Source organism: Strix uralensis, chromosome 5 (assembly GCF_047716275.1).
Source record: "Strix uralensis isolate ZFMK-TIS-50842 chromosome 5, bStrUra1, whole genome shotgun sequence".
Taxonomy (NCBI): domain Eukaryota; kingdom Metazoa; phylum Chordata; class Aves; order Strigiformes; family Strigidae; genus Strix; species Strix uralensis.
This window is the reverse complement of record NC_133976.1, coordinates 7964404-7989878: the sequence shown is the minus strand read 5'-3', so window position 1 is coordinate 7989878 and position 25475 is coordinate 7964404. Positions and strand designations below refer to the sequence as shown.

At 46.9% G+C, this 25475-nt stretch overlaps 1 protein-coding gene across 5 annotated transcripts in view; it reads left to right on the top strand.

Moving 5' to 3' along the window:
• The window catches only part of FRMD4A (FERM domain containing 4A), a 287785-nt gene that overhangs the window by 112824 nt on the left and 149486 nt on the right, over positions 1-25475 (top strand). Inside the window, exon 1 of one of the 5 annotated variants that reach the window (XM_074869808.1) lies at positions 22839-22963. The exons of the other annotated variants lie outside the window; for them this stretch is intronic. The gene's annotated coding sequence lies outside the window, so the exon portion shown is untranslated. Of the gene's footprint in view, positions 1-22838; positions 22964-25475 lie in introns of those variants that run through there. 5 annotated transcript variants of the gene reach the window in all.

The window sequence follows — 25475 nt, the reverse complement described above, 5'->3', positions numbered from 1 at the left end:
GCAATGAGCAGGGACATCTTCAACTAGATCAGGTTTCTCAGAGCCCCGTCCAACCTGGCCTTGAATGTTTCCACAAATGGGGCATTTACCACCTCTCTGGGCAACCTGTTCTAGTGTTTCATCACCCTCATCATAAAAACTTTCTTCCTTTTACCTAGTCAGAATCTTCCCTCTTCTAGTTTAAATCCATTATCCCTTGTCCTATCACTACAGGCCCTACTAAAAAGTCTGTCCCCATCTTTCTTATGAGCCCCCTTTAAGTATTGAAAGGCCACAAAGTCATTCAGCACTGAATTCATACATGCAATACAGTCTGCGTCATGGGCTCTCATCTTACAAATGGCTTCCACACCATGGGCTGGTAGAAGTGAAGGTCACTGTGCAGGGTTGAGGCCATACATCAGGAGGCAGAGCTGGACTAATGACCTTTTTCTCTGCACAAAACATACAGCAGGACCCAGTGTGGAAGTGGGGGTAGGTGTGAGATGGGCACCACTGCTGAGGCAGGGCAGACCGCTGCAACTGGCTGATGGCCTGAGCTGCTCAGGCTTTCTTGCACAAGCAAGCAAAATTCCCCTTTCCAGGATCTTTTGCATCCCTTGAACTTGAGTTTTTGACAGAAATCCAAAGAGCAGTGAAAATCCAACAAACCTCTTTGTTGCCTGATCTCAGGCAGTGGTAGGACTGATAAAGATCTTTCAAAGAGCTAAAGCTTTCATTACAAAAAGAATCAAAGATTTTTTTTTTCTTTCCCCATTTTTAGAGAACTGTCCCTGGTTTGTTTGGGTTTTCCTTCCCTTTCATGAGCTTGAGTATCTGGAGATGAAAGGTGTCGTAACCCATCACCAAATGGCTCAGCAAAACAGCATTAAACACATGCTGTTTGACAGCAGAAACCCAAATCAGTCACTAGCGCTGGAAGTTAACTGAGTCAGAAGTCTTCTGTCGCCTTCAGTCTTCCTGTGTGGGAGGTCAGGAGTACATGAGAGGACTTGGACAACAGGTTCCCTCTCTCAAAGCACAATATTTACCAGCAAAACATCTAACCCAGAGGATGTGGACAAGCACAGGAGTGAGGAATTAGAAGGCACGAAGCTGTGATGCACAGTACCACCTAGTGACAGAGCCCAGCTACATAAGAAGGGCAACCCCACTTCTGCAAAGTTCACGGTCTGCTTCCCCACCCGATCTTTAATCCTCTTTCCCAGCTGCACCACGTGCACTACTGTCTCCTGCGGGTGAAGGGACAGCACCATTCGAGCAACCCTGATTTTTTTCCTCCTTCTCATGATTTCCTTTTTGCAAAGCAGACTCAGAGATTGTGATAGACAGGACTTCTTGTGTCTGGCAAGAAGCAGCTGACAGATGCCGTTTTGTTTGCTACGTGGGGTGTGCAGGTTGAGCTCGGCGCACATCGCCTGCTGAATCACCCACGAGGAATTCCTCAGTGCATTGTGCAGACAGGGAAAGGAAAAATGCAAGGTCCAGTGAGTAATGCAGCCTTTCAGGGCATCTGAAATGAAAAGAAATGCCACAGACTTGTTTCATTTGTAGCTATGATGTGAAAGAGCAGTGTGATGGGCTCTGCTCAAGAGAAGGCTTGTAACCTTTTCCATTAATTTCTTTTCAAATAATTGCTTATTGAAGGCTAAGCTGCTTTTTAGAAGCCTTAGAGGCTGAGTGTGTCTTTGTCCTTTTTTTATTATTATTGCTGCTTCTCTCCCTTGCTCTCTTTCAAGAGAAAGCAGTTACTGTATGTACATGGGTGGTGTTTTTCTCTCTGTGACTATCTGAGATCCCAGCATCGAGATGGAAATTTTGTCACCTTCTGGCAACGGTGGGATTGCATAGAACAAAGTGAATTAAAAGAAATCCAGATCTGTAGAATTTCCTAATACTCCAGGCCACAGATACACCCATGATCCAAGCACCTTAAAAGGATTTGATTTCTTCTCCTCATGAAGGTCCATTTACACATATTCTTGAGCGAGAGCTAAAAGGCTCCACTCAGTCTCCGTGTGTGGGTGAGTGAGCTGAGGCAACTCGGTGTCTGGGTACCGTCCCGCAGCTTGTGGGAGGCAGCAAAAGAGCATTGCACCTCCCTGCGAGGCCCCACGCACATTTAAGGCTTCTGCATACAGCCTTCAATGTTTTTCATGGATTACAGTTGGGCTGGAAGGCGTTGGAGCCACCACTACACCCTGTGCTTTGCGTGAACAGACAGGAGGGGTGTATGCATAAGGTTAGTGTTAGGATAGCCTTTTCTTCCTCTTACTCAGGAAAAGCTCCCCAGGGAAAGGATATTCAGACCCTCTTCTGGACCTCAGCTAGAAGCTGCGCTAGTTGATAGGCAGCCCCTTGCTTGTACACCAGGCAAGCTGAGGTGGTTCTCAGAGGGTTTAAATCAATATCCCTTCCCTGACTTCAGTGGAAGTCTTCCTCTAAAGACTGACTGGGAACCCGAACCCCATCACTGCACTCTCTTCGGTCACTGAAATTTACTAAATCACCTGAATGCAAAAAAATAGCATATTTGTCTGGGCCACCAGCATGATTCTGTCCTGAAAAAGTAATACACAGCCACTGAGCACACTGCTCCCAACAAGAGCACTTGCTCACTGCCAGCCAAGGGATGAGGCCGTCTCATGCACACGGCCATCCCATGGTCAATACTCCATTTCCAGAAGTATTTCTTCCTAGGTTTACCCTTCTTGAGTTTATTGCTTTTTTCTTTCCCACAATCTGTGGTGCTGTGTCCAGCTCCCAAGCGTGGCAGCCACAGAGAAGCTCCTGCAGCTGGGTAAACACGCCGGAGTGAATAGGTCCCTTCACAATGGAGTCACCAGGAAATCCAAACACTGTAAAGGCCAACAATTCAGTGGGGACATAATCATGTCATTACGAGACATGCTCCTCCCAAGCACCAGGAAAACACAGCCTGAATGCTGCCTAGCAGTTGCACGTCAAACAATAAGTTTTCTACCCCACAGGTCTCCAGGAGTAGCTCTTCCCCTCTTGTCTTCTTTCAATCATTCATGGTGGTGAGGAGGAAGATGAGTTTCTGCAGAGAGATATTAGGATCTCCCCTCCCACCCAGGATGTTTCAGCTACAACAGACTGCACCAGTCTCATTCTCCCTGCAGGCCTGACGTTGGTCTGGGGAAAGGATGGAGGGATACTAAATGGGGAAATATTAAAAGGCTAAATTCTGTCCATGGTTATGCAGGGCTAAATGTGAATTATGACAGTGAGCTTACTGTTGATTTACACTGGACTGAGGGATAGCAGGGTCAGATCAGCTGCTTCCACAGGCATAGGGTTATATGGGCTCTTAGGCACCAGGGTGAGGAGCAGAGGCAGAGGAGTCTCCATCCCCCCTACACTTTCCCTGGTATGTTGCAATGGGTGTTGGAAACACAATGCCATTTACTTCAGTCTGCACATTTGTCTAGTGGCTTAGCCCACTGTGGTGTCTTCTGGCTCTTGGACTTGTTGCTTGGACCCATACAAGCTCCCTTTTCCCTGGATCCACTAATCCTATATATTTTCCTGAAATGCAATGGGTTAATATGCAAAGCAACTCACATTAATCTCCTTCCATTGCCGTAAGGCAAACTTTTCCTTGCTGTAAATTGCAAATTTTACCAGGATCTGACCTTGAACTCAGAAGCCAATATAATATATGATGATATGGGCAAACTGGCTATGAGTCTCAAGTGAGCATATACCAAGCCAAATCATGAAGACAAGAATTAGGCAGCTTTATACTAACAGAGGAGCTGGCTCACTGTGTTATTGGCATACGTGAAAATTAATCATATCCTGCAACAACGTTCACAGGATGCGTTTGATTTATTACTAATCCTGTACACTCTTGCAGCTGCTGATCTGCTGCCAGAGGGTATCGTAATGATGCAGCTGGCACCCCTGTTGCGATGGCCATCAACATAGCCAACGGCACACGTTGGATCAGTTGTCTTCAGCAATACTATTGCATTTGCTACCTGAGCTGAAAAACTGAGCCTTATCCTTATAAGGATATCCTTATAAGAATATATATTCTTACACAAGGATAAGAATGTATAATGTGCACAGACGTTTATAAAATCTAAAATATTTTAAAATATTCAAATCTGAAACACAAAACTGATTTTGGCTCAGACTACAGGAGTTTCTATCACCATGCTAGGCAGTCAGCGGCAGAGGTGTGTGGGGAAGCTGTGCATCACCCTGAGGCCAAGACAGTTTGTGATCAAGAACGGAAAGACACAGTTACTGCAGTGCTGCCTTCCCAAAACACAGCTGACCTTCCCGAGATTAGACCACAGAAAGAGGAGGTGGAAGAAATTAAATTCTCATTCTCGGTGTGTTTCTTGCCTGGTTTTGAACCTGAGCCCTGCCTGGTATAAGGCATTTCAGATTTTAAAATGCACCACCAAATGTTTGGAACAATTGAAACACATTGCCTTTACTGTAATAGTATTTATATTACATGTTTCTCTTAAGCTTTAAAAAAACTTGCAAATTAAAGATTTTTTATTTTTATTTTTTAGGGAAAGTCAAAATAGTTTGTTAGGAATTTTCCCACTTTTTCACCACTATGACTTATAGCAAAACATGAGTTCACATGGCATTTTGGCATGAGTGCTTTCTCTGCCAAAAAACTGCTTTCATCAACATTTTCTAGTTTACCAGAACAGCATCTTTGCCCAGGGGCTGCCCATGCAGACAGCATTTAATGTGTCTGCTGACCAGGAAAGGGCTGTGTCCATCCTCACTCACACCAACAGTCTCATTAGAGGTACTCCTGGTGAGAGATTAGATTTATGCAGCTCAGCTCATTCCCCATGGAAAAGCCTGTTTTGTGCAGACCAGGAGATTCTCATTTTCAGAACAAGAGTGATGTATTTCCAAAGGTGAAGGTGAAATGAGAGGTGAAGATGATAGCTGCTCAGGAGGGTCCCATTGAGCTCAAGGCTGAGTCAGAAGTCTTTACTCCGCTAGAATGTATAGTCATGTCATGAGTTGGGCCTTGCTTTAATTTCCTCAAAATCAGGGATTTAGCGGTAGGGCTGGTTTAAACGTGCATAACCCATAGCCTTGGACATCAAGATATAACCTGTGTTTTTAACACAGAGAGAGCATTTTTGCTTGACAGCCCCATCTTCTTCCACCCTGGCCAATAAAGCAGGGGAAAAGTGGTGCACAGCAGAAGACCCCTGCATCATCTGGGGACCCTTCCCCAGGGCACGCTCCTCCTCAGGCACAGGCAGGACATCTGTCACCCAACGTGGGTGACCCTAGGGCAGAGAGCCCGGTCAGATGTCACCCAGTCTGGCTGCTAATTATCCCGTAGGGAAAGGGAGATGGCTGCACAAATTGTGAAACATGAGGGCTGTCAGCATCAGAGGGGATTCACACTGGGGATGACAGGCATGACCTGCTTTTCCTGCTTTGTTTATTTATTTGGTGACATGCTGTCATTCAGTGAATAATCTGGAGTTTTTCTCTCAGGCATTTCTCCCTTGTTCCTTCAGTACTTGAGGATAACCATGGTGGGGATGAGGACAGACAACCCGCTCCCTGACTCTGGCAGTACTCAGTGATGTCCCCGTTATACTGGGGGCAACCAAATGAAAAGAGTGAAGCACATGGATCCCAAAATCCTGAGAAGAGACTAGGGATTTCCCATCCTCCTCAGGGGAGAGCAATGAGGAGTCCCATCCCACTCTCCTCCTCCATCATTTCTTGAACTAACTTCCAGCAGAGCAGCCGCTGCATCCCATTCATCCCCATACAGCCAGCAGTGTGAGCTCCATGTGGTGCTCACCAGGAAGGGCTTCTCCCACATCGCCGCCTGCTTTTCATTACTCACCTCTGTTTAACAATGTAGAGGGCAGGGAAGGAGCAGTCTCACAACTTTAAACGCCCCAAACACAACCTGTTGCAGCTAAGCAATTCTAGTCATCTTGGATGCATAGGGTCTGATTAAACTGTGAGGGTACATAATGCAGAGCACCTTCAGGATTGCCTTCAAAATTGCTTCAGCACAGCCATCCACTAGTACTGGTTCTCACTGAAATGCATCCCCCATTAAAGCAACAACTATACATTGAATTTGCACATAGGGATATGCATATGTATGGGAAAGAGTCCATAAAACAAGCAAACTGCCAGCCTTCTTGCAGCAAACTGTTTTTATTCTGTGTGCACATTCAAGGAGAGGAAGGTGGGTTCTGAATTGGGACATTTCTTGTGCCAAGAACAAAGATACCAGTCCAAGTGGAAAGAAAGTGAATTCAAACACTTAAAAAAAGTTGTTGGTTTCTCAGCAGCTGGGCTTCATAATCTAGTGGCACATCACCTCCGAATGAGTTGCCTCAAGGTCACTGCAACCCTTAGTTTCTCTCTGGGCTGAACCAAGACCTGTCTTCTGTGCGCCTAATGGTGTGTGATGTTCAGCCACAAGCTCTCTCAGCAGAGCACCATGGCAGCATTAAGCACCATTTTGAATGAGATATTTAGACATGGGGACATTCAGGCCTCCCTTAACTGATTTCCAAACCAAAGCCTACCAAGTTCAGCAGGAGTCTTGCTTTCACCCTTTTTTGCTCCTCAAGCTGTCTGTTGATAATTATAAATCATAATTACAGAATTATAATGATAAACCAATGATAAAAGCAAGGCATCTTTTCAAAATCACTTAATAGAAAGAGAAGTGTGAGCGTTCGCTAAATACATGCTTTTCCAAACTGATTTTGACAACCTCTCCTCTGCTGACAGCACCTCACATCTGCCATACCAAGCACAACAGCAACCCTGGTACAGGTCACTACCTGCACAATGGTTGTTTTACTACACTGCCTGTCTTACAGTGGGGTTCAGCGAAGTGCAAAGGCACCAGCCATGGGTCCCACCCTGCATGACTGCAGAGCTGGGTCTGCTCTGAGCATTTTGCAGGTGTATGACAACAGAGGGCACAAGTCCTGTGCATTTTCAAGACAAGCGAGCCTGCGCTCTTTGCTCTTGTCCAGAGCAGCCACCTCTATAAAAGCTCCTGACAGGTAGGCAATGAGCTGGGCAAAGGCCTCATTCCCATCAAACTCTTGTTCTTCTCAACATACATACCTCAAGCATTCTGCTTTTTTCTTATTTGCACACAAAGTCAGGCAATCCTTCAAGAAGATGTGGCATCCTGAAGCTGACTTTGTTCCTAAAATATGTACTTGAATAACCAACTGCTCCTCTTTGCTCTCCTGAAGCCTGTCCTGGCAGGGCTTGGCAGGCAGCTTGCACATGGCCAGGGGCACCTCTGTGCTCAGATGGGATGCACAGGGACAGCCACAGACACCAAGTTCCTCCATGGAGGAAGCACAACGGCCTGGCCACCAGCTGGGTGCTCCACAGGGAGCCAAGGTTGCCCCAGGCCTGCTGTGCTCTGCTGTGTTTGGCGGGGAAGACACTGCTGAGTGCATCTCCTCACCTTGCCTGGATCCCTCCCTGGTCATCTCTTCCTTGTAATGGGGATTTTTTGCAGCCAGGGTGGATGAGCAGAGGGGAATAGGAGAAACCCTGGTACTCAGGGCCCCTGGCTGTGCTCGTGCTTTCACAGGGCTGTTCGTGTGGCTTCGTTGACTGCTGTAGCACAGGAGAAAATGTGCCCTTTCACAAGCATCTTCCGTGCTCACATAGAATCCAAAATGCAGGGTCAACTCCTCCAGCCTGGCCAATCACAGAATCACAGAATCATCTCGGTTGGAAAAGACCTTGAAGATCATCTAGTCCAACTGTTAACCTAACACTGACAGTTCTCAACTACACCATATCCCTAAGTGCCATGTCAACCCGACTCTTAAACACCTCCAGGGATGGGGACTCCACCACCTCCCTGGGCAGCCCATTCCAATGCCTAACTACTCGTTCTGTAAAGAAATACTTCCTAATATCCAGTCTAAACCTTCCCTGGTGCAACTTGAGGCCATTCCCTCTTGTCCTATCGCTTGTTACTTGGTTCAAGAGACTCATCCCCACCTCTCTGCAACCTCCTTTCAGGCAGTTGTAGAGGGCGATGAGGTCAACCCTCAGCCTCCTCTTCTCCAGACTAAACAACCCCAGTTCCCTCAGCCGCTCCTCGTACGACATGTGCTCCAGACTCTTCACCAGCTTCGTTGCCCTTCTCTGGACACGCTCGAGTAATTCAATGTCGTTTTTGTAGTGAGGGACCCAAAACTAAGCAGTCTCAAGCACTTTTTGGAGTGATTTGAGATGTAGCCATCCTAGGAGGTATCATCCCTTCAGGAAACCTCAGGTGGCTTTGGATACCAGTGCTTCCCATGGCCACAAGCTCAGGGAAGAGCAAGAACATCATGTTTGCCCAAAAAAGGCAAAGCCCAGGGAAAGCCAGGTTACATTTCTGCCTCCGGAGCAGGCTGACATCCTTAATCACATCTTAGAGAAGCTGTGGCCATAATTCTGGTCCTTAAGCTGCTGCCAGTAGAGCCAGGGCATTTGAAGAAGTGAGCAGCAGGGCACAAGCCACCCGTCACCTGAGCTGCCAGTGAGGCACAAGGAGCAGCGCTGGAGAAACAGCCCCACGTGCATGAACAACCCTCTGCAGAGGGGACTAGATTTGTCATATTTATGTCATTTTAGGCTCTGTTGGCTTCAGATGAAGAAAGGGGTTTGGGTAGTCTAACTCCTCGGTGCTGCACTGTAGTTAAGTCTAAATGTCACTTTTCACTCAGAGGTAACCAGAGGCCACTGCAGATTGCACTGGGTGTTAGCCACGACCTTCAGAAAACTGTGGAAAAATACGCTGCGTTCACTGTCCTTTGTCAAAACGCTAAATAACAGCCCTGCCAAAGTTGGTAAATATTCCATCAAAGGCACAGGAGGCCACAAAGAGCATGTTCTAACAGTCACCAGTACAAAATTTGCATCTGGCAAAGATCCTGCCCTGCACCAAGAGCCACGTGAGCTTTTGGAGTTAGCGTTGCGCCTTGAATGCATTTTTCACCCAACCTCCTCGTTTCTAGGGATGCCATTATCAACAGAGGACCGGGTTTTATTATTAAGTAGCAAATCAATCCAGCTATGCTGAGCGCAATCCAATTATTGCTTGTAGTTACAGTAGGCTGAAGAAGTCATAAATAAATGAGCATGCTGGAGGTATTTAACATTTCAGTCCTGCCGTAAGCACCCAGCCCCTTGTTCGCTCTGTGTGAATTCCTCGGTTTTTGGTTGATGCAGCAGGGCAGCGCGGTCAGAGGGCAGGTCGTGGTGCTCAGTGAGGGCCCAGACAATTGCAGGATAATAGGGGGTAAATGCAGAATCCTTTTTTCTTTTGTTTCCCAGGGTGGAGGCGGGGCAGGGGCCTCTTCCTGCTCCTCTCACGCTCACCCGGTGGGAGCAGAGCAAACGCAGGCTCATGTGTCGGTCCGTGGGCGCAGGAAAGCCGAGAAAAGGTGCTTTGCAAAACCTCAGCCAGCTCCCGAGGGGACAGGGCTGAACCCAGTGCTTGCTTTCCTTCTCTTACCGCTATTCCCAAAGCACCCCAGCTGTTCGGTTTTGGGTTTCAAACCTTATTTTTAGAGGGTTTGGGTTGTTCAGTGGAAATAAAGCATTTTGTAGTATACAGGCACCTAGTTACTCATTACCTCGTTAGCACAATGATGTATGAACAGCCACACAAGTAAAATGATGCTCAACTGCAGTATAAGCACAGTCACTGCTAAACGGACTCGTATAAAAAAGTATTCCTTAAATCTGGCTTTCTTTGGGTTTTTTTTTTCCTTTCTTCTTTCTATTCCTTTCCTCCAGACTGTTTTTCTACTTCTGCTCATTAGGATCATTTTGAAGCGTCCGTCCTCAGTTATCACAGTTTTGGGGGCAAGTGCTGCAAGAAGGGAAGGTGTCCCCATGGAGGCAGCCTGCAGGCAGCAGTCACATGGAGCCCGTGCCCATGTCAGTGTCCATGTGCACAATGAGCACTGCCCATGCTGCACTAACAGCAAGGAGGGTGCTTGTGTTTAACTTGTATTCATCTGTAGGGCCAAATAAATATTTTTTTCTAAGATATTACTACTATTACTACTACTAGTATTGTTGTTTCTGCTAGGGGGTGTATAAAAATGACATTTACAATCCTGCACCATCATTTATGTGATTTTGTTCCTGGTCACTTGGTAATGCAGAAATCAGTTGTCTTCACTAGTTTGGGGAAAAAAAAAAAAAAAAAAAAAAAAAGCAGCTGATTTTGCATCAAAGCAGGTGGCAGCTTCTTGATTCTGTTTGTCACAAGCAGCAAGCCATCTTCAGCCATCCAGCAGTTTAAGGATTTTGTTTTGAGGGAATAAAAGGATGGGAGGGAAATGGGGTATTTCCTATAGATTGCCTTGTTTATTTGCTTAGGCTTGCTTGTTTCTCTGCAAGGGGAAATCAGCAGGAAAAAGAACTTCTAGTGAAAGCCATGAAAGGGGATGACTTCCAGATTTTCCCTCCAGATACTTCACACAACCCTACATAAAATATTTGGAAAGCTGCTATTGAAATCATCTTCTCTCAAGGGTTGTGCTTTCCTTCCCTGACAGGAGCAGAATGGCCTGTTATGGGGTCTCCACTATCTGAATTTTAGCTGAAATAACTATCTGAAACCTTGAGATTTGCCATCCTTCTTCTCGGGGGAAACCTTGTAGCCTTCTCCTCATTTCCATGGTGCCATGGAAAGCCACCAGGCTAGACACGAGACACATCCTGATCTCTAGAGCTTCTCCCACAGGGCTGAAGAGCAAAGCAGTGGCTTCTGCACATTGCTCCAGTTGCTCTAAAGAATCAAAGGCTAGAGCACCCTTCACATGTATCCAATGTATCATCCTTGAAAGCTAAAAATCTAGTGACATGACTTGAAAAACCTTCATAGTTCTAGGTAGGTTCTAGCCAACAGTCCTGAATTCAGAAGTCATAACATTTCTCACTTGACTTGGGAAGTGAAAGGGAGCAGGTTTCTGTGGGGTGTATTGGCCCAATCCTCAGACTTTATTGAAGGTCTGCACCAGCTCAAAATCTGAGTCTGTGTGATCTTCCTACAGGGTTTATTTATTTTGGCCACATGCAGGTAGAAGTACCAAGCCCAGTGCTGGCAGCTGCTGAAACAATGATGCTGTAAGGGCACTGTGAATAAGTGTGCAGAGACAACCTATGTGATCACCACTGCAAAAAACCACCATTCACCACCAATTATCACACTCAAGGTCTCAAGAGAGGCTACAATTATACCCTGCTCCAAGTCTAGAGCAAATCAGCATTTTCCCAGTAATTGCAGTGGAGTAACTATTGTAGATGTTGACTTCTTAATAGCGAACACTGCTCAAGCATTAGATTTACAGTCATGTTAGTTAGCTCTAGTGACTTGGGAATCAATTACTTTGCTGTACAACATGACCAAAGATTATAGGGTAGCCCGTGTAATAATTTATACTGCCATCTAGGAGTGAAACTGTAACTTCAACATTTCACATAGAAAGACACTCTGTTTGCACAGCATTAATTCCAGTAATAATAATAATAACCATAAAAAGGGAAAAGGAGGAAAATGGTGATTCCAAAATAGGGGAAAACCTGTGTACAAAGAGGGCATTGGGAGGTGCTGGGAGCTTTGCCATTCTCAATTATTTTTCAGAATGATAATAGCAATAACATTTTGTTAATGAATGTGTTTTACCAGTTCAATTCACTTGGGTTGGCAAGTGAGGCTGCAGGGCTGTCCCAGCAGAAGGATTGTCCCTTGTCCCAGCCCAGTCCTTGGGTCGTGTCATCAGCAACACAAAACCCACTACCGGCCCCTGTTAACCATTTGCCCTCTTGATTGATGTTAGCACTGCTGATTTCTAGGAACAGTTTTATAGGCAGAAGTTTTCCTACTTTCTGCCCACCTCTCTGCCTCCCAGCACTTGACTCCTTTCTCCTGCTTGAGACAGGGAAAACTTTTGACTATTTCTCCAGGCCCCTCTGCACAAAGAAAATATCTTTCCTTTAACTCCTCTGAAATAAGACCACCCAGGTCAGCTTTTCAGGCTGTGTTTCCAAGCAAATTATGGAGAAAGAACATTGATTAATTTTTTTTCCTCCTGCAAAGGAGTTGCCACTGTGACCCTTTAACTATTGGCTTTGTCTATTTTCCTCTCGTTTATTTCCCATTTATTTCAGTCCTCACTTCACATGAAGTTGGCAGATGAGTTTTTTGAACCTTCCAAGCACAGTGGTCCCTCATGAAACAAGAACAAGTGAAACTATATGAAAACTGGTTACTGTCATTATAAAATGGACTAGGACAGGGTCTTACATATGCAAGTGTTCATCACCAGACAGTATAAAGTTTATGCTAATGTATCAGACTACTCCCTTGACTCTAACCAGCAAAGCACACTCGTTTTTAAAATTGCTAAGGCTCAAAAATATTAAGACTGCCTTAAAATAAAGGAATTAATAAAATGCATAAAGTTGGGCTCTCTTCTCCTTCACCTTCTGGAATCATACCAGAAGAGCAGGTTTTCAGAAAAACGTCATCTGTCATGAGATTTAGCAACCTTGCACTCTCAGATCGTAAGGTCACTGTCACTGCAGAAAGGAATGAGGAGGAGGCGTCTGCCTGCGAGCTGGGGGATGGGAAAATTAGCGTTGGTCTAAATGAGGAGCCTGAGCTGCACTGGGAAATGGCATCACTGCCCTTCAGAGATGGTTCAAACCCGCGGGGGAAGCGCAACCCAGCTGCACCCACATGCCCGTCAAATGGGGACGTCCAAGCCATGGTCCACAGAGACCAGCAGAGCCCTGCCACCATCAACCCTCAAGCAATTTGCAGACGAGGCACAGAGGCGCCTTTTATCATTAATTTCCCTCATTACAGCTTGAATGTGAAAGGATAATGTACAAAGGCAGTTGACTCCTCGACTCCTCGCAGGTGTTTGTCCCTATTTTGGAGGTGCACTTCAGTTGCATCCTGCAGCTAAGGAGTGATACTGCAAACATCAGGGACCATGGGGCATTTATGTTTTATTTCCTCTCCTTCTCCCATGCAGCCTCCCAGGAGAACTGCTGTGGAAATTCTTGTTTTGCCTGAAAATATGCATTTGACCAACCATGATTATATTTAAGCCTGTTCAATTGTTTTAATAACAACCCTTCCAAAACACTTAATCTGAAAATGTTTTCAATGTACTCAAAATCCTATAAACAAAGATTGCAGTCACCATCACAGTGTTCCTGCAAAGCCAAAACCCAAACATTAGGCAGTATGTTGTATAGATTGTCATGTATCTTATCTGACCAGTGGCATATGCTGCTATAGATAATCTGAATATCATTTCTCTCCCTTTTTTAATAAAAGAAACCCAAGGATTCATTGTAAAAAGTATCACCTTAGCAACAGTTGACTTTTTTGTTGTCTGAAGTCTATATTCTCCTCTCAGCGTTCAACAAGTTGTACTTCACAGTCCTCCTAGGAGAGAGGGAAGTGTATTATGATCAAACTCAGCTTATAGGCGAGGATAGAGGGATAGTGTGAGGCAAAATGTCACTGAGAAATGAGTAGGAGAGAACAGACCCAACCATAAACACATCCTTTCCCATCCTAAAAAGAGGCATCTAGGTTTCCATAGCCCAAAGACTGCAATGACACTATGGAGCTGCAGAAACTACAATTATAATAGCCAACAAGTACTGTTTTTGTTGATAGTTGAGCAGTTGATGGTGTTGATCAGTCTTCAGAGACAAAATATCTCCTTCTTCCCACTTCCAGGAGTCAAGGTGGTCACAGGGAAAAGGTGTTATGGTGCAAGTCCCACATCTTGTGTGCAAATCCTAGCTCTCATGTAGTGTCAGCCAGGTTAGAGCTATTCTCAAAGTGGGGACTGGATGTTTAATGCTAATTTTTTATGAATCAGCATGCTGCCTGGAGGCAGGCACCTCCATCGTTTCCTGCAAAAATGGAGCAGGGGGTGAAAAGTTGAGCAAAGGGAGCATTTCTGAAGCCACAGCTAGTAGGTAAAACTTTCATCCTTTTCACACAGGGGCTCTGTGGTTTGAGACCTCCCTCAGGTTGTATGAATTTGAGCTTCTCATCTCCTTTTTTGTGGGGGAAGTATCAATGCCACTTATCCTGCAGTCTCACATGTGTCTGCAAGGCCTGTTACAGCCATTAGGTGAAAGGCATTAGGTGAAAGAGTCCTCAAAGCAGGTGATACCCAAGACTCTCCTGTCCCAAATAGAAGCCAGCAAGGACTGCTAAGTCCCATCAATAGGCCTCTTCCAGGCTATCTTGCCCTTTTTGGGGCTGGACTGTAGCAGCTCTGGGTCTGTGTGGCCCCATACAAACACAGCTAGACTTTGCAGAGACATTGCTTGGAGCAAACCGTGCAGACCACGGGGTGCTCAGAAACCAGGCCACCACCATGTACAGAGGGGAAATGAGCAACCTTTATGGAATGAATTAATCAAGCACTTCAATCTCCTTAGCTGAGAGTTAATAGTCTTGTAGTGACTGCCCTGGACAGGGTATCAGGAGAGCTGTGTTTTATTCCTGGTGTGCTTCAGTAATGAAAAGGAAATTGTGTTCAGACAAGCAATAGAAGCCCATGCTCCCAGAGACATCAGATACACAGCAATTAGACTCAAGTTAAACAATAAATCAAGTAACACTGAGCCTTTGGCTCTAGCAAAGCACCATTATGACTAGTGCTAAGTTTATTTAGAAGATGCTGAGCTCATTTTAAATGTTTTGATATTAAATGTAATTTGGGTGTTTGTTATTAAAGCAATTGACTGGGTCTAAATGCAAACATTATTGGTCAGATAAATATTTTCTGGCAAATAAGATCTGTTCATTGCACTTTTATGACATGAGGGCTTACTTACTCCAAGATTTATTTTCTGTTTGCTTCCTCTCTTTGCAAGAATTGCCTCATAAAGATTAAAAAAGCCAAAGTGAACCAAAGTGTAAAGTAGAAATAGCCGATTAAACTGTCAGAAACGGAGTGGCCTTTGTTAATCACTGATTCATTAGCTGGGGGATGAAGAGGGGTCTCAAGTTAGCACAAAGGCTTTGGTGTCACAAGGTTTGCGATTTATTCCCAGGTCTCTCTCTTTCCAATTTGGTATAGGATTTTATCCAGGTAAATTGATCTCTCCATGACTCCATTTTCCCATCTGTTCAACTTAGGTAATGATCTTGTCTCACAGAGATAGTGAAAACTTTCAATAAGAAAAGGTTACCTTAAAAAACACACCTGCATCTGCAATTAGGCTACCAGCTACTAACACCTACAAGAGCTTTGGCTAGAACAGCTATTTCCTACTACAGCCAGGAGGTTTCCCTGATTTTGTTTTGTGGACAAGCAGCAGAGTAGAGAAAAACATTTTAAGAAATAAAGAAGTATGACCAAAAAGTAACAGAAATTGGAAAGCAAACTTATAGCACCTTGTTTTTCAATTGCTAAAATTGTCATTTGGCTGTGTCGCTTTAGTATCTTATGAACCCTTTATAAAATTTTACAGTGATATATTGAAAGCATTGTCTAACTGGCTTTTGATTTTTTTTGCATTTATTTAGCAAAAGCTGTTAATAATTATTTCAATGCCATTTTGTAACGTGCTCAGGATTTTCTGCAAAAATGTGGCACCCTTTGAAATAGAAAGCTTTTCCAACCCATGTAAGTTCTGCAATCCTCAGTGTAGAAGGAAATGTAAAACTACAAAAATATTCTTCAGGTCTGACATCATGCAAAGTAGAAAGGCTACTTCACTACAAAAAGCCAAACAAATGAGAATTAGCTTGTTTTATTCTTCTATACAAAAGGAAGTGTTTCATTATGTAGCTCCATGCAAGAGGTACATGTAGATTTTGCTTAACAGGAGGCATGTTTCTGGGCTCGGATCTCTCCGCTGACTCATTTGATGTCCTTCACAATTACCTGTGCTGCCTTTTGTCATCTAAGAACACTTTTGTGTGGCTTTCACCAGCACTGGTCAACTGCAACATCTGAGGACAGCATGGGGAGAATAATCTTGCCTTTTTTCAGCCTCATTCTCAGGTTCTTGCCATTTACTCGTTTGCCATTTACTCAGCAGTTCCCTTGCATAGATGAGGTTGGTTTGCTTGTCTTTGGAGGAATGAGATTTCCTTTTATTAGCTGCATTTTATTTCTGTCTGCACTGTGATTATATTGGTGGTCTGCAAGCATCTCTTCAGGTCTTCCCCAGCCAAACAGCACCCTTTAGCCAGCCACATGAGTGTTTTCTGGTTTTCCTCCACCAGCCCCTGCTTCTCCCCTCCCCTGGGGAAAGGCCTTCCCTCTCCCACCACCACCCAGCCCATTTTATGGATGGAAGAGGCCCCTGCCACCTCCACTCCTTCCTGCATTGTTCTGCTTTCAGGCCATTTCAAGTGAAAATGACAATATTCTGGGAATAGGAAGCAGTTCCTGAGACAGAATTTTTCACATCTTTGAAGAAAGGGCAGCGGGATCCCATGTGTCCCCTCTGCCCCATGGGAGGGTAGGAAGGATTGGTGAGGACCCGACCTCCAGCAGAGAGGGGAACCCCTCACCCCTCTTGTTCCTCCTGCAAGGACAGGGATGGCTCCCATCACTTTCCATCGAGAAGATCTTCTCTCTTCCCCTCGGTCCCAGCCCCAGGTGGGTGCAAAGTTGGAGGTACTGCAAGAACGGCATCACTCCACCAAGGCATGTGTCACCCAGGGAGGGCTGGTGGCACACCCAGCTCATCTTTATTCCCTTATGCACACTTCCGCTGTTCGCTTTGTTTGGCCTCTTGGATGTCGGGATTACCCGGAGCTAACTGGGACAGGGGTGACTTACACGTGACTCCTGTCCTTCTCTGCACCAGCCCCAGGCTGGAGCTGGAGGCAGCAGGCAGGATTTGCAAGCCCACAGATCATAGCACCAACCAGCTGGAGTTGGTTTGTCCCCACCATCCATTTCAGCTGCCTCATGCAGACTGAGCTTTATTTGCCTGCATAATAATCCTGCCAGCATTCACTTTCTTCACCTAATGAAGGGAGGATTTGTTGCCCTCTGGGCTTAAACCACTACAATTGCACCAGCTCTTTGGTAATGTGGAGGTCTGCTTACTTCCCTCTGCAGCTCTCTGAGATCCTTTAAGTAGAGTCTGTGTGAAAATTAATCAGATGCCCTGGAGGCTTATTTTGTCCAAAGCTTAAATCCTGATGCTCCTTTCCCCCCTCCTTTTGTGCCCCAATTACTTAAGGGATTGTCCTGGAAATTAATGAAAGCATAGCATGGGAAATAACACCCATGGTTCATCTCCGAAGTGAAGCATTTCTGTGGAAAGCTTAACTAGAAACATCTCTTGGTTCACTCAGCAAACTTGGAGACCTTCCCAGTTTGAAGCGCACTGCACCATGACAGTTAGTACTGCATGTGCCCTATCTCCTAAATTGTTTGCAGGTATGGATCCAGTTATATGAGTCAGGTCCTGCTCCCGAGTAATTGCATTTTACTTTTCTGAATGAGATCCCTGTGGTTTCCACCTGGTTTCCAACGTTCTCAGCATGAGTTATCTCAAGGACACAATTCATCCCAACCTGTTATAGAGGGAAAATGAGGTGATGGGGACAGGTTTGGTAGTGGTAAATGCAACCCTCTATCTCTCTCTTGCTGGGCCTGGTTCATGGAGCTGGTGAGAGCAGCCTGGTGGCTTGGGTGGCTAGCTGGGTCATGTTAGTCCCTTTTCTACTTCCCAGCACCGAAGCAGATTTGGTGCATGGAGGATACAGATTGTTTCAGCTGAACAGAGGTGAGGACACTTGCTTCTTCTCCGGACAACCTACATCAGAGCTCATAAGAAGACAAGACTCTGCTATACTGTGAATTTCAGAGGAACTGCATGAATTAATCCATAGGGTAACCTGATGCTTCATTTTCTAGGACTGGCTGACCCTCGTCATGGTTAGAATAAGTCGGCTGCATTGATTTACAGTGAGGTTCATGTGCCTAACAGATTATATCATCTCTGAAAATGGATTTCAGTTCCCAACTTACTTAGGTCCATATTGGTTTTTAAGTTTTGGTGCTTTTTAATCTTTTACTGCCATTCAACTATTATGAATTAAGAGTTGTGTAGTCAACAGGAGTGAGGCCCTTATACACCTCCCACAGGGAGGTAGGAAGTCAGATACCTTCAGCAAATCCTAAATATTCTTTGAAAGCATTTCCCTCACCTTCCATGGGTTTCAGATGTGCCATATGGGGGAAATGACATTGACTTCTGTAAAGCACTACACCACTTATGGATGCAAATCATTGTGTAAGTGTGAATATTACTTCATGACATGACATCTCCTCCAACTCATGAGTGCTAATTAATGCAGTTCTGGGATAGACAATATTCATTAAGCTTTTCTGAAAATACTAGAAATGTTCATGTAACAGCTCACACATTTTGATGGCACCCACAGTCCTATCACCACGTTCCCTGTAAAGTATTTTGATACTTTAATCTTTGCTAACAAGAGTGGAAATGAATTGTCAACAGTAGTTCTCCAGCGCAAGGCCATGGTGTTTCTTCCTTGCTTTGTTATCAGGAACCAATAAAAAGGAATCAGGGTGTTGTTACTTTGGCGCAGAGGCATCTGGTTGCTGGAGGTTTTCCTCTGTGTATGTCAAAGTTAAATATTTGGGCTACTGTTCTCTTTTTGGGACTTGCCATGATATGAACCAGCTTGGAAGAAATGCAGCTATCACCTGCTTCTAATCATTGCAATGGCAGCACTTCTGCTGCCTCCAGATTAAATGTTTGTTACCAGGCTGTATTGTTTGGGTATTGACAACTCCACAGACCTTGTGAAATTACAGAAGCTCTTTGAAGAAAAGGACTCTTGCTATTGATGTTAAATTATAACTAGAAAAGGAGAGGAATGTGCATGAGGCAAACGGGTTTTTTTCCTGAAAGGATGTTGTTGAGGAAATCTGAATTACAGTGTGTATGTCTGGGAGAGGAAGAAGGGGAGAGCAAACTCTGGGTGGCACAAAGCATTGCCTCTGCATTGCAACGCATCCATCCTTCTGCAGGCATTAATCCAGCTGGTGGGGGCTTCAGCAGCTGTTTCGCTGAGCCAGCAATGAGCCCTGCATGCATTACAATGCTTCATCAAGGCTTCCACTTCCTCCTTGGGCTAGTGGTCCCAGCCTTGGTGGCCTCGTAGCTACCAGCATCTAAGCAACCATCTGAAACTGTCCCAGGTATGGATCCACGGAGTGGTGCCCCCCAGTTTCTTGGCTTGATTTCCCACACACCGAATAGCCCTGAGTGCCATTCTGCACTCATGAGTGTTTGCCCATCTGTGAAACGAGGCTGGCAGCTCTCCCCGACATCATGGGAGTGCTGCAGGGATTGGTTAATTGTGGCTGCAGAGCTTTGCAAGTAATGCCACCTAACTGCAAACAGTTGCTCTTCATCCAGGAGGCCCTTTAACATCCCCTGCTGCCCCAGCTCACTGATTTACCTGGAAAGGGCAAGGCCAGAAGGAAGATTAGAGACCCCAAAAGCATGATCTTCCCTTTGGAAGCTTTTCCCACTCTTCCACCCCAGATAAATTTTCCTGTCGTTGAGGTCTGCAGTCACTCTGAAAGCTGCTGTTCCTCTCTACTTACAGATCCCAAATAGTCTACAAATGTTGGTCTAGGCTTCCACAGACCCTCTTTTCCACCCTGCTGCCCTCGAATCTCAGGACACCACCCTGCTATCAGCAAATCAGCCCAGATTTGGCCAGGGTTTTTCTAGTAAGGAGGTGTGCAATGAACCAGTGAGAAGATCTGGAGCAAATTGCTTGGCCAGTTCTGCAGGAAAACAGCTCTTTCTGGTTGAGCTTTCATAATAAGTTCTTGGCAGGGACAATGCTCCACTGTCCTTTTCACCTTATAAGAAACAGTACCTATTTCTAAGTTCTTTGTTAGCTCCATCAGGTACCTAGAGGATGTTATCTTCACTCAGACCAGTAATTTATTTCTATTACAAATGTTGCATCATGAATTAGAAGATTAAGGAAATGTAGCAGGAATATCCCCCACCATTGCAGGAAATGTTAAGCCCTTGTACTAAATCATATTGAACTTCCTTTTGGGGGAGTGTTGTGCATGTAGTCCTGGATGGGTAGGAAAGCAATCTGAGGAGGATACACCTTGCAGTTTCACAGGTATGAAGATTCAGGCTCTCCTTCTGCATGGCTCAAAGTCTGCAGAAATGTTGAGCCGTTGCAACTGGGAAACCAAGAGATTCCCCATCCACTTCTACCCGACTGTTTCCGTGACATGACACCCGTCAGTCAGTTGGTCTGTGACTCAGGTCCTTCCCTGTGACATGAACCAACTGATGCCCCAAAGATGCTGGGGGACACCATTAGGATCACACAGTGATGGGATGCTCTTTGAGCACCTCAGGTAGACAACTCCACCGTAACATGGGGCACGAGAAAGGATGCTTTCTTGCTGCCTCCAGACTAGTCCAAAACCCACACCTGTTTATCCAGGCTTTGTGCCAAAGGAAGAGGCTGGATTGTTGCAGGGAGCCTGTAATTTCAAGCTAAGTCTAATGAAACTCCCCACACCTGCACTGAAAGCTGAAAATTGCAATTCTGGGAAGAGTGATCCTTACTTTCCAGTTTTGCTGCTATGCATGAAACAAATTACTTTCCAATTAGAGGCTTCCAATCTCTGTTGCTGCTTCTTTAACCCACCAGGCAAGCTCTTTTATCACCAGCTGAATAATGCTGCACCACACCCTGGCTTTGCTCTGAGTTTGGAGGCAGATCCTGCCAGGAGAGGATGAGTTACCTTGCAGGGCAACATGTGCCATACAGCAATGGGTGGGGAAATTGCCTTGAGGCTTTGCTAGTTGAAGGATCATCTTACCCCAGGGGCAAGGTCCGTTGCCCTGGCATATTCGTGTAGAGCAACAAGCACAAGCAGGCAACTGCATGGTGAGTGCACCTTTGAAGCAGCTTCACCTCCTGATTTAGTGAAAGTTAGCCCAGGAAAGTGATTTTTGATTGCTAGTCCTGAGAAGGGTTCAGGAACCGGGCTGAACCACTGCTGGAGTTCTGGCTTACATGCTCGTCTTCTCCACCACCACTGAATACAGCAGAACCTGCTTGAGATATGTTGTGACCTCTGTTGAAGGAAAGGAGCAAACCAGAATTTAGGAGGCAACTCAAAAGTTTTACCCCTCTGAAATTATGCGCTTAAAATTCCAGGATGTTTTGAAGTTTGTGTTTTGGTGGTTTGGTACTTTAGATGTGGATTAGATGCACTGAGAAAACCCCAGTCTTTACCCTTGCAGTGTAGCTGTGGTCCCCCTGTTTTTCCTGGGGCAGAGATGGGACCTTTGCTGCTTAAGAGCCACTTGCTCTTAATCCTCAGCAGCCAGAGGCCAGAACTGCCTCTGTATTTATCTCCTTAGTAAAAGCCAGCCCCTTGGGTGAAGCAAGCTTGGGTGAGCCTGCCTGTGGCTGCATATGCAGCTCTGTTTTTATAATGCCTGTGTCCTTACAGACAGGAGAGGGAACTGTGCTTGTGCTCTAGTATTTGCCTATTGCACCTAAAAGCACTGTGCAGCCCGCTGGCTTCCCAAGCCTGTTTCAGAGAAGAAGACATCAAGGTTTGTGGCATCTCCGTGCTGGCATGATGTTGGCTTTCAGTCTGACAGCAGATCAAACCCAGAAGCACCCTCACTTAAAACCAGACATGCAGCTCATTCACCAGCACCATGTTGGGAGAGCGACTTTGTCATGTTCCTGCAAGGCAAAGATGAAATTTCCTATATGCCGTGTAAGCCCCAGCTCCATCCTCACCATGGACAGACTGACGGTGGCATAAACGCCAACTGGAAACAGATGAAGGGCTCACCTCCACCCCTCCCCTCCCAAAGCAGCAGCAGTAAGTCAGAGCTCTAACCACAGTGTGGGTGCTTCGCACTGTGCTTGTTTAAACCAAAAAATCAGCACTTTTTGGAGGCTCACACACATTGTCTTCTTGCCTGATCAACTTATTTAATAGAAATACCCTTGCACTAGGGTTACAGCTAGCATAGCCTGTAGAGAGCTTTATTCCTGGGCAGCATCCTCAGCTGGTGGGTGCACTTCTACACCATGACAAGTTGCACCTTTCTCCCAGCTGGGGGAAGGGGGGGAAATCGCAGGTGCCCCCCAGCAGCAGGGCTGCAGCCTGGCAGGAGCTGCTCCGCCTGTCCAGCCCCATGGGTGCCCTGGGCCTTCGCGGCCCTCCTCTTCCTCCCTGCCGGGGCTGGGTGAGCACTGGGAGCGAGCAACCACGCTGCTCCCGCCCCTTCCCCATTATCACTTCAAGGTGTGCACGCGTGGGTCGGGGGGGGGATGAAGGCCCCCACCCCCGCGCCCTTCCTCCCTCCGTCCTTCCATCCCTTCATCCTCCTCCCAGAGGCGAGGGGGAGCCCAGATGTTGGCAGGCCCCAGCCGGGTTCATCTGTTTCACATGACCCAGCGCCAACTGCTGCTCGCTGCCCTCCTCCCTCCTTCCTCCTCCCCCTCCTCCTCCTCCTCCTCCTCCTCCTCCTCCTCCTCCTCCTCCCTCCCCGGCTCCAGCCTCGCAGCGCGGCGGCGGCCGCGCAGGAGCCGGGCGCCGGGGGCCGGCAGGCGGGGAAAGGGAAGAAGAAGGGGAAAAGGAGGGTTAGAGCATCCCGGCACGGAGCATGGGACCGCCCTAGGACCGCCCGGGGAGCCCGCCGGGAGCGGAGCGGAGGGGAAGGGCCGCGCCGGCCCCGCGCATCCCCCCGCGGTCCGCGGGCGATGGAGGCGGCGCGGTAGAGCCGCGGGCCTGCCGGCGCGGTGCAGCGGGGATGCTCTCGGCCCGGGCGCGGAGCTGAGGGGCCGCCGGAGCCGCCGAGGGAGCGGGAGAAGGTAACGGGGTCTTTGTCTGCGGAGGGGAGGCGAGGCGGGCCGGGGCTCCCCGTCCAGCCCCGGCCCCGCGGGGAAAGCCCAGCCGCAGTGTGCGGGTTGCTCCACGCCCCCCTCCCTCCATTTATCTCAAACGGAGAGAAATGTGGGCAGCATCAGCTTTCTCTATCCTTTCCAAAAAAAAAAAAAATACAACCCCAAAATCCTGAATTTGGTGGGCGAGTAACGGAGACGAGCTCGGCGGCTGGGGTTTTTTGCACTAGAGGGAAGGAGAGGGTGTGGGGGAGAGAAGCTGGTGCTGTGATTTCTTCCCCCCCTCTCCCCCCCCCACCCCAGCAATCTGGATGCCTGTCCCCACTGACTGCTAAGATGGACTGCTCCTTCCCTTTCCAAATGGCTGCAGCAAGTTTAATGCAGAGCTGGGGGCTTCGCAAAGGGTAAAGCCCCCGGCTTTATTTTCCTTTCCCCTATGCACCTTTTCCTAAACCAGGGCTAGAAAAGTTGCTACAGCTCCAGGGCTAGAAAAGACAAATAAATAGCTCTGTTTCCAAACTGTGCCTGTATGGGTGTATCTATCTGCATGCCTTACAGACATGCTCCCCATGAGGAGGGTTTCTTGGCCACATTGTGGGCCCGCTGGCTGCTGGGGAGGGCATGAGAAAAGTTGTTTCAAGCCTCTATATAAAATTTCCAGGAGAGACAATTGTTTCTAATAATAGCCCTGGCAGCGGTTTAGTAATACAACACGCACAGATGCGGGAGCGAGCTAGCAAATCTCCTCTCCCAAGCAAGCCAGGTCATAGGGAAAGCTGAACTCCCAGCTTGTTGGTTTGGTTTGGGATTTTAAAACATTGTCCTGAACAAAAACCCCGGTACCACTCGCCCTTTCTGCCGGGAAGGGGGTGTGGTGCCTCTGCCTGCACACCGCACTTCATGGGCACGGCTGAACTGGGCTTTCCGGGTGCCTTGGGTATCAAAAGAGGCTGAATCCTGGCTCTGCCCAGTGCCAGCTGGATATCGGGGTGTCTCAGACTCGGCTGCCTCTAGATTAGCCCCCCGGATCTGATGAGCATCCCCCATCTGTGCATGGAGGGGGCTGTTACTGGCATGTGTGTCTGTGATGTTTTCCCTGCCTAGAATTGCCTGCCAGGCACCAGAGAGATCTCGATGGAGCTAAAACTATCCGATTGATCCCCTTTTTCCTTGCGGTGATGGCAGAGGGCCCCGCAGGGGGGCTGCTGCCTGCACTGCTGCCTGCACACTAACTTGAACCCACAGCCGGGCGGTGATGCACCAGCTCGGCTTGGTGGCTCAGAGCTGCTTGTCTTGACCTTCCTGGCATGAGTTACCAGTAGCTTGTCCTCTTCCAAATATTATTTCAATATATTGACCTTCCAAATTCCAACCTTCCAAATATTAAGGTGGTTTTAAGTATGGGTGTCATGCCATGTGCTGCTCGTGGGGCAGTTTTTGCAGCCCAGCTGTGCCTCTGAGTGAGGGGGGCTGTGGCAGAAGCCATGGGGAACTAAGAAAATATTGCTTCTTGTAATGAGAGGGGATATTTTAAAGGGTCTTCAGCTCAGCACCACCTCGCGCTAGTGCTAAGGTCAGCTGTGTCTCTCTGAGGACTAAACAGGCTGAAGGAGTTGTCATTGGTCACCCTTCGTGCTGCGAGTGGACCCATCTAAATCAGTTCCCACATTGGGGATAAGTGCGCCAGAGGGTCATGGCATGTGGATTTATGCACATGTAAAATAAAAATTTCGTTCTTAGGTGAATTTTTGTTTTAAACGCCCAGGCTAGAAATATGGGATCTCTGCCATTATTTGAGCATAGATACTGAGCCACTCTCAACCCTTTGAGGCAAGTTACCCATTTCTCCTGGTAGATGGCTTCTGGTGGTCCCGTTGCTGTGTGTCTGAACTGGTTATTGCATTAAAAACACAAGTCAATATTTGGTGATACCTGTGGTCACAGCAGTGGGTCACTCAGGGTCATACAGCAATGCAGCATTACTTGGCGCAGAGAGCATCTTCCGTAGAGATCATGTCAAATTGTTTAGCCAAGACAAGAGCTTCGCTTAGTGTGTTGGGTGTTGTTAGTAAGGACATAAGACTGGGAAAGACTTCCCAAGTCATGGAGTGTAGTCCCATGTATCACAGGTAATTAGAGTCATACATATCCCCTTTGTTGCTACTGTTGCTTGCTGTGTAACAGCAGAATGTTTGAATGCAGCTTAACAGAGAGCAAAGGCAAAGTAAAACTGCATGGTATGGATGAGGGAGAAACAGCTGTATTAGGGAGAATTTGAAAGGGGCTGGGGAGTGACTGAAGTCTCAGGTCTCAGTCTGGTAGGACTGTGAAGGGTCATGCATTGCGAGAGGGGTGAGACACACAGGGAAGGTATAAAAGGAGTGTGTTCATCCAACACCATCCAAATTTGGGGTCAGGGCTTAGTCCTGTCCCCTGAAGATGCAGTAAGGCACTGTGTGACCCACTTGTGAGCTAAGCAGGA